At 44.7% G+C, this 8,788-nt stretch overlaps 1 long non-coding RNA gene across 1 annotated transcript; it reads left to right on the forward strand.

Annotated features, from left to right (window-relative positions):
* The first annotated feature begins 2,348 nt into the window (after window positions 1-2,348).
* On the forward strand, window positions 2,349-5,562 carry LOC116099774. The gene is made up of 4 exons (XR_004122375.1): window positions 2,349-2,632; window positions 3,522-3,575; window positions 3,796-3,951; window positions 5,411-5,562. It is a non-coding gene; the product is annotated as an uncharacterized LOC116099774 (long non-coding RNA).
* Window positions 5,563-8,788: the final 3,226 nt, after the last annotated feature.

Here is an 8,788-nt window from a genome sequence, read left to right on the forward strand (position 1 = left end):
GGAAGAATCAAAGAAGATGCTGTCAGACGACCGACTGGCAAAGTAACCAACTTGGGTTAGGATCAGGAAAACTTAGCTGTACTTTGGGTTCTTAGGAAAATCCTCCATTTATTAAGGCTGCAACGGTGTGGTCTGCTGGACTTTCCTTAATCCTAACTTTAAGAGGTAAGATGATACTGTTTTAGGCATGGATCAGAGTCCAGAGCCCACTGGCATTTCTAGGTTGTGACCCCCTCAGAGCGAGGACATGAACCAGGGACACAGGGTAGTGGTAGAAATGGAGATGTAGGTTAAGAACAAGGAAGTGGGGTGAGGACTGTTAGAAGTTCTAATGGTGCTCACACACCTCGTGGCCTCTCGTGGGCCATTTTCACAGGAACCACCTCTTCCCACCTTCAGATCTCTTCCCAAGCATGCTCTGCTTTGCTCTGTGTAGCCTTCACTGGTGGGGTCTGTGTGGGGAGGCCAAGGCTGGGAGGATTGCCGGGAGTTTGAGAATAGCTTGAGTTACATACTATGATTTTAGGACAGCCTGAGATAGAGCATTGAGATCCTGTATCATGAAGCCAAGAAAATAAATCCCAACAAATGCCCCCACAAATTCACCAAACCCCATCAGTACCAAAAAACAACCAAACAAGCAATATGGACAGAGCTGTTATTTCTGGAAAGGTCCTAACTATATTAGGATGCAGCAAAAGGGAACTAAAGGTCAGATGTGGTGGTGTACACTTTGAATTCCAGTGCTCAGGATGTAGAGGCAGGAGAATCTCTGGGAGCTGGAGGCCAGCCTGGTCTACCTAGAAAGTTTTAGGACAACATATGAAACTCTGTCCTACACCCTTCTTCTAAATAAAAAAAGAAAGAAAGAAGGAAAGAAAGGAAGAAAGAAAGAAAGAAAGAAAGAAAGGAAGAAAGAAAGAAAGAAAGGAAGGAAGAAAAAGAAACAAGGAAAGAAAGGAAAAGATATTAGGGTATTATTAGTCATTCATCAGGTTTGCCTGAGTGATTCCCTTATGTAACAAATATTACATAAATGATGTCAGATCTTCAGAGACAAAAAAGGCTCTGTGTGGCCCTTTTATATTCTTGGTAGGTACATGCTACAGTTTTATCTGGATTTCTCTAGGTGTGCCACCCAGTTCTCTCAACTTCCTGGAGAGACGCCAGCTGCCTACTGGAGTCCCACTGCATACATGCATGGGTTACCTTCTAGAAATTACCACAGTCTGCTAATGTAAACCGTATTGCAGACTTTGCAGCCTGGGCCTTGGGCCTGGGGAATGGGAACGTTACTATGGAAGAGGCAGGGTGGGCTCTCAATTTCTTTTCTGAGAAGCTAAGACTCTACTGTAGGCTCTGAAGTTCTCAGCCCTGGCCGCAGCACTGCTAGCATCTCCTGGGGGATGCATGCAAAGCGGGCTCAGCCTGGGGTGGAGTCAAGGGTCATGAAATGAGGCTCCAGCCAGGTCCACAAAGGATGGCAGCCCTTGAAGGATGAAATCACATGACCCCAAATTTCTATTAGTTTACATATTACCACGTGTGTCCGATTTCCCTTTGTGGGAAAAATGAAGAGTTAAACCTCAAAGAGAAGTTGGGGAAGATGGTTCTCTTCTCGGGGAGATTTTGAAAGGGTTCAGAAGCCCAACTGAGGGCTAGAGAGATGGCTCTTGCAGATGACCTGGGTTCCATTCCCCCAACCCCAAAACGATGGAGCCAGTGACGGCAGAGAGTCTTGTCTTCTTTGCCTCTGTTTGCCCGGCACTTATATGGGCGCCTTCTATCCCTTGGATGCTTAGTAAATAATAAATTTATTTTTATTCTTGCTTTGAATGCATAATATGAAGTTCCACCTGGAAAGATGAGCTGGTGAGAAGGGCAGCGGTACATTAGGATACACTAGACAGGAAATCCAACCAACTTGCCTTTCTCGATGACCTGGCAGAATTAGACTGTTCAGTCCTTGCTTTTTAGCTTTGGTGAAAGCTCGCTGTTTCAGACACTGAGTTTCCCACAGCGATAGCCTGTAATTCATATCTTATGCCCTCCAAGTTGTGTATAGGAAAATAATTCTCCCACATACTTATGGATGAAATGATTTGACAGCCAAGGGCCATGGTGCTGTTTATAAGAAGAACCACCCGACTCAGGGTTGTCAAGGATGGACACAAAGTGTACCATGAAGTATGTTTGGGGGTAGGGGGGAGGTTCAAAGAATACAATTTAAATTTATATTTACAGTTTCCATTCACAGTATGACTGTCAAAACAGCACTAGGAGGTTCTTCTATTTAGCCTTGGAGGATTGTAACTTGACTAGTCATATTACTTTCCTTTTAGGTTAAACAGACTCCATCATTCACACCAAGCTGGACGAAGCTCAGCCCTGCGTGTCTGTTAGCTCTGTATTGAACATGGGGACACTGATGGCGTAGATATGCATTTCGCCCATGAAGCATGCTTCTCTTAGTCATGAGCTCAGCAAAGCATTGCTATGTCTGTGTAAGGTAAAAAGCAGGCATCAGCCCCAAGTCCTTGGCTCAGCCATATTCTTCTGCTGGCACTCACGTCTCACCAGAAATCCTGAGTTGATCCCTTGGGCCAGGGACATCCTTCTCCATCACAGGAAGGTGATTGACCTCCACAAAATTTAAACTTGTGACATTTCCTCCCAATGCCTCATCTAAATGAATATAGTCAACAGATTTATTATAATTTTTTGTATAGGTTATTCATAGGAAGAAAGGAGGGAAGGAGAGAGGGAAGGAGAAAGAGAGAGAGAACCTATTGTGTCTACTAAAAGTTAAAATTCTACTCTTTTTCTTTTTGATTTTTGCCAAGCTCCCTGTAGGATTAATTAGTTAATGATAGGCATTTTAGAATCTTCTGAATTTTACTCTGTCACTGTATATGTAAATCTATTGCCCGCCTTCATGAATTGGTATTTTGAAATAGCTCCTGAAGGTTTGACATTTTTGGAGTCTCATGCTATCAAATCACTATTAACTTGAGACAAAAGTGCACTAATTTTCCATTGTACAGAATATAAATATGCCTCATGAATAGGACTTCCTTTTTGAACCTTAAAAGGCTTCAAATGTTTTCCCTGGCGTGACACCACCTTGGTTGTATGTGATGTCAACTAGGTTCCATTTTTAGAGGATTTGTCTCACCAGCGTATAATTATCATACAAGTAAACATAGGCATGAGAACCCATGGCATGCAGGCATAGCTGGATGAGAACCCATGGCATGCGAGCATAGATGGATGAGAACCCATGGCATGTGAGCATAGATGGATGAGAACCCATGGCATGTGAGCATAGATGGATGAGAACCCATGGCATGTGAGCATAGATGGATGAGAACCCATGGCATGCAGGCATAGCTGGATGAGAACCCATGGCATGCGAGCATAGATGGATGTGGAAGGCTGAGGTGGGACATTTTGTTGGTTGCGATATTCAAATGTAGTCTTCATTAAATGTCCATTTCAATTAATTTTTATTTTATGCCCAGGGGTTCCTCATGAAATGCCAGGATCCTCCCCGGGTATGGAGAGAAGATAGAGAGGTACCATCTCTGTGAGCGTGGAAAAAGAATAAAATTGTTATAAAGTGTCATAATACAATAGAGATCATTTGATAAGTACAAGTTATTTTTAATTGCACACACACACACACACACACACACACACACACATACACACACATACAAACACATATGCCCCTACATGTGTGGGCATATGCACTTGAGTCCCGGTGCTTACAGAAGGCATTGCATTGTCCCATAGCTTCAGTTACAGGTGTTCATAAGCCACCTCACGTGGGCACTGGCAGTGGAACTCAGGGCCTCAGCCAGAGCAGTCTGTGCTCTTAACCTCTGAGCCATCTCTCCAGCCCAAGGCTGTATCTTCAGGAGGAAAAACGTCACCATTTCTGCTGGCCAGGTGAGGTCTGCCATGAGAGACAAGCAGCTCTAATGAGCTTAGAAGGCAGAAAGGGAGAGGTGGGTTAAGGACTGGGTTAGTAAGTGACCCATGAATGTGTAAGAGTCTGAAATAACAACCTTTACCTTCTAACACTCTGCAACTTATGGTCTCATATGGTTTTTCTTAATCTGGGGGGACGAAGCAGCACAAGCCAGTGTTGTCTTGCTATATATTCACATGACATGTTTTCTAGTTTTGACCCTACTGCTGAAATCCTACACAACATATGTGTCCGTGTTGCATGACTCTGAGTCTCAAACCTGCCCATCATGTGAGGTCGCAGGAATATCTGGTGATTCCCCAGAGCCACGACCTATTTATTCCTCATCTCCTAGTGCTTACACACAGGACTATTTGAGATTAGAAACAAAAACATGTTTTCTTCCCCTCATCCTATAAAATAATTGAAAATCATTTTTGTTTTGGCTGGGGATGGTAACCATTTATCAGCATCCCACATTGTCTGTGGAAAGGCAACGTTGAATAAATAGCTTGTGGATGGTTAATGGATCCCTTACAAGTCACCAACTGAGGGAGCCTGTACTCCATAGATAGTCTCTCCTGGACCACGGAGCTTGTGGAGACATGAACGTACTGTACTAAATCATATGCCCCCCCTGAGCCTGTTCAACAAGCACACTTCAAAAGGGTCACTGAATCTTTCCAGGGACCTGGAATTTGTTAGCATCAGAGAGAGATGAATTAGAAAAGTCCAGTCTCCCTGTGGTCAAGATCAAGTCCATTGTGCAAATGCTGTTTTGTTAGCTTCGTCCAGAGCTGCTGCTTCACAAGCAGAGGACACAGCTGTCCTCTATACCTGGGAGTAAAAGGGACAACACACACCCGAATGGGCCATGGGGCACTGCTGAAAATGAAACATTTGCTTTACTGAAGGACTCAGCGCTCAGCCCTGCATGCGAACCTTCCATCAGAGCACAAAGGAGGTGGAGAGAAAGCCGAAAGCAGCTACCCATGCACATCTCTCTCTCTCTCTCTCTCTCTCTCACACACACACACACACACACACACACACACACACACACACACACTCACTCACACTCACACGTGTGCACTAGCCAATATGCAGAAATATGAATTTATCTTTCTACATTGTTGGCTCATTCAAACAGAAGAGGGACTCCTCCATCCTTTCTGAATCACCCCAATTTTTTGTAAGTCTTCAGGCGATGTAGTTGCTTCTGGGTTCCCATCAAGGAAGGATTAAAAGTGCTGGGTGATTGATCTGCAGGCACAGCTTTCTGGTGCAGAGAGAAGCTGTCTCTAATAGATTGAGAATCTATACTTGATATTTCTAAATCCCATGGGGGAACCTAACCAAAGGGCAGGAACACAAGTGCTGCCTGGTGAAAGCTTCCCTTTGTGTTCTGCCTAGTGACTCTCAGGCTCTCTCCCTAAGGTCTGCATCTTCTGCGAGGGAGGGCGCTGCTTTTGTTCCCGAGGTGGCTGCAGGAAGGAGCAAATTCAGGAAAAGTCTCCAGCCAAACTCTTCATTTTGGCCAACAGATCGACTGCATTACCACGCCTGCCCCACCCCTGCCCCACCCCTACCCCACCTTCACCCTACCTCCACCCCTCCCCACCCTACCTCCACCTCACCCCACCCCCTCACCTCCCCTGTTTACTTTATTCTTGTTCTGATGAAATATTATATTCACTATGAGCAAACCATCCTAACTGTGGCCATAGTCAAAGGCTAGTTTGGGATGTGTTTTTACATGAAGTTACTGACTGATATTTTACCATCAAAGGTAAAAACACATTAAAATTCCACATAAATAAATATGAGACTGCTTCACTGGACTGTGAGTTTTTTCAGACATGATTTTAGACTCTGCCTGTGTACTTGGGGTGCTTTTGTGAGGGTAGAGGGAGAAATGAAAATTTCAGACAAATACTAGCTTAATGCATTCCCCTTTCATTCTATTATTAGTGAAAGACCAGTACTGAGAAATATTTAGAAATCATGTCTCTTTTACAAAAACCTTGTATTTTCTCCTTAACCAATGTTTTTGGTGTCACACTACAAGTCACTATTCTTCCTCTAATGTCTTGTTTTGTTTTTTTAAAATATTTGTTTCCTAACACCATTTTCTCTCCAAACATTTGTTTTATGGCAGGAATCTTTTTTTTTCCATGTTTGCTTCATGACTTATTTTAAATGTAGTCAGGGGTACGAACATAGTGCAAAGATACAGATTTGGTGGCGACGCCTGGACTTCCGAGTAAGCCTTCAGGACCGACTGCTGTAACATAAGCTTTAATCACGTAGCGTAGAAGAGCAGGCATAGGGTCCCCGTACTTCGCACACTGGCTCAGGCCTTTCCCATTTTTATCCTCAATAATGTATGCATTTTCCAGCTGGCTAGGGCTGCGGTCGCTCTGCGATTTGGACATTTGTCACTCCATTCAGCCAAGCAGGAGAAGCCCCGTGTCGCAGGCTCCTCGCACTGCGGGCATAGCATCTGTGAAGGAGAGTGCCTGACATCTGATGATTCAAATCGCAGAAATGATCCGGGACAAATTATGAATGTCTGGGCAGTGCCCAAAGATCTGAGCTGAAATGACTTTGTCCTTGGAGCCTTGCGGCTTTGGTGAACTCGTGGGGGCCACGAGCTCTCCCCTTACACAAGACTGCGTAGGGCAATGCCCCACGGCTTTAGCCGGCCACCCTTCTGGCCGGGGGCCGATTTAGCTTTCCTTGGCCAGAAAGGAAAAGGACATGGTTCAAGTCTGACAAACCCCGGAGGCAACTGGAGCCTTCTTTGAAATGTAAAGCAGTCTTCTATCAAGGGCTGTTTAGAGCATCAGCCAGCTATCAAAGTGAAAGATGATTTTGATAGCCCCTTACAAATCCCCTGTAATCTATGGAAAGTAGCTAGGACTCGCTCTCCGTGTTTGCACATAGCTGGAGAAGCAGGAGGATAATTTATCCAACTTTAGGGTAATGAAGTGTTAACAAAAACCACACAGAGCTATTATGACAACCACAGGCCGCCGCAGACTGCTAAGAGGGTAAACTCTCCGAAGACCTACCTAGTTTCAAGGAATCATTCAAGGTGCGGCTGACCCTAAGGCATTTGCTAAACCCACGGAGGTGCGGCTGAAGCAGTGAGATTCATTAGGCCTAATGAACAACGCTGAATGCTGAACGTATTGTCTCTACCATCTAACCTGCTGACATTGATGTAGATGTACTTTAACTCATTCGTCCCAACTTTATTAGGTACATATGTCTACAGCAGACACGAATGAAACATTCTACAACTAGGCTCCAAGCCAAAAACTAATTTATTCTTTAATGTGGTAGTGATTACTTGGTGGTTCCTTGAGCAGAGATGACAGGTCTGAGCTAATGGAGTTGTACTGTAAGTTAATATAAATCATGACAGAGCAATTAATTACAGAGACCGCAGCAAATCCCTGTGTTAGTTTCCCCCGTCACCAGAAGGATTTAATAATATTCATTTTGCTAAGTTCCAGTGACATTTACAAGTCTTCAACCATTTTTAATCAAATCAATATCACTGGCTGCTAAATTTAGTTGCGCTTTGCTTGCAAGTCCGGGAATACATGGATGCCGTTCCCACCTTCTGTTCAGATGAATCCCATAGAATGCCCACACTTCCCCTGCCTTTGTGTATGTCGAGTAATTGGGATCTGGAAAAAGTTCATACCCAGAGAACCCTGGCTTGCCAGCAGGCATTCTAACAAGTGCAGGAGGCCATCTTTGACTTAGTGATCTCATGGGTGTCATTGTATCTAATGTCCTTCATCTGTTTCCCTTAATTAGCCTTAAACCACCACCACCATACACGACTCCCTCACTTTACAATCGGCAGGCTGGTGGGCAGTGGGTAGGAGCAGGTATTTCAGACCTTTTGGATCCCACCCCAGTCAGGTTCTTATCTGGGTAGTCTTTGGATATTTAGGGCAACAACCCCCCCACCCCCCCCCCCAAAAAAAAAGCATGAAAAGAGAGGAAGTTACTTGCTTAGTATACTGTGGCAGCCTAGAAACTTCTCAATCAAGAATTGATCTCGCTATAGATTTCTGGACTGAGATGGCCCGCTGTGCCTGGGTGCTGTGTGGCTAGATCAATAGCCAGATCTTTTTGTGTCTGTTGTAGGGTTTGTTTCTCCTTCTACAAAGTCTCCCTGTTAGAAGAGAGTTCAGCCCTACAGTCCATGCCTCACACCTCAGTGGCTTTCTGTGCCTCCCTCTACCTTGTTTGCACACCATGGCCAATTTTTATTTGGTCGCTTTCGACAGGGTCTGCGATAGCCCCGAACATGTGAGGGAATGATTCTTTCTGGAGAGGGCTCCTGTACCATGCTTTGCTACGGCAAGCCCCTTCGCTGCTCAGCACTTGGTGTTTTGTGCCACTCTCATCTCTGTTCTTCACCTCGTTCTTACCAGATTGAAAGTGCCCTTCCAGCAGGGCCCTTGCTTCATCTGCCTCTCTCTCTATCCTGTCGATACCTAGCAAGGGTGTTTTCACATGATATTGTTCAATAAATGTTCAGTGACTGAACGAACATATGCTACCCAGATGGGAGGGTGAGGAGAGTGTAAAACTCAAATTAGTTCATCAAAAATAGCCTGCAAGAGAATCAGCTGGCTAACCTGCAAGGGATGTAGGCCTAACATTTTGGGTGGAGTGAGTTTGATGGGGGTGGGGTGGGAAGACTCCTAGGGTGTCCAACCTCTTGACATCAAAACATGATCTTGGCATTGCAAAGTTCATGCTGAAGAACTGTGTAATTGAGCTACAAAA

This window comes from Mastomys coucha, unplaced genomic scaffold, assembly GCF_008632895.1.
Source record: "Mastomys coucha isolate ucsf_1 unplaced genomic scaffold, UCSF_Mcou_1 pScaffold20, whole genome shotgun sequence".
NCBI classification, from domain to species: Eukaryota; Metazoa; Chordata; class Mammalia; order Rodentia; family Muridae; genus Mastomys; species Mastomys coucha.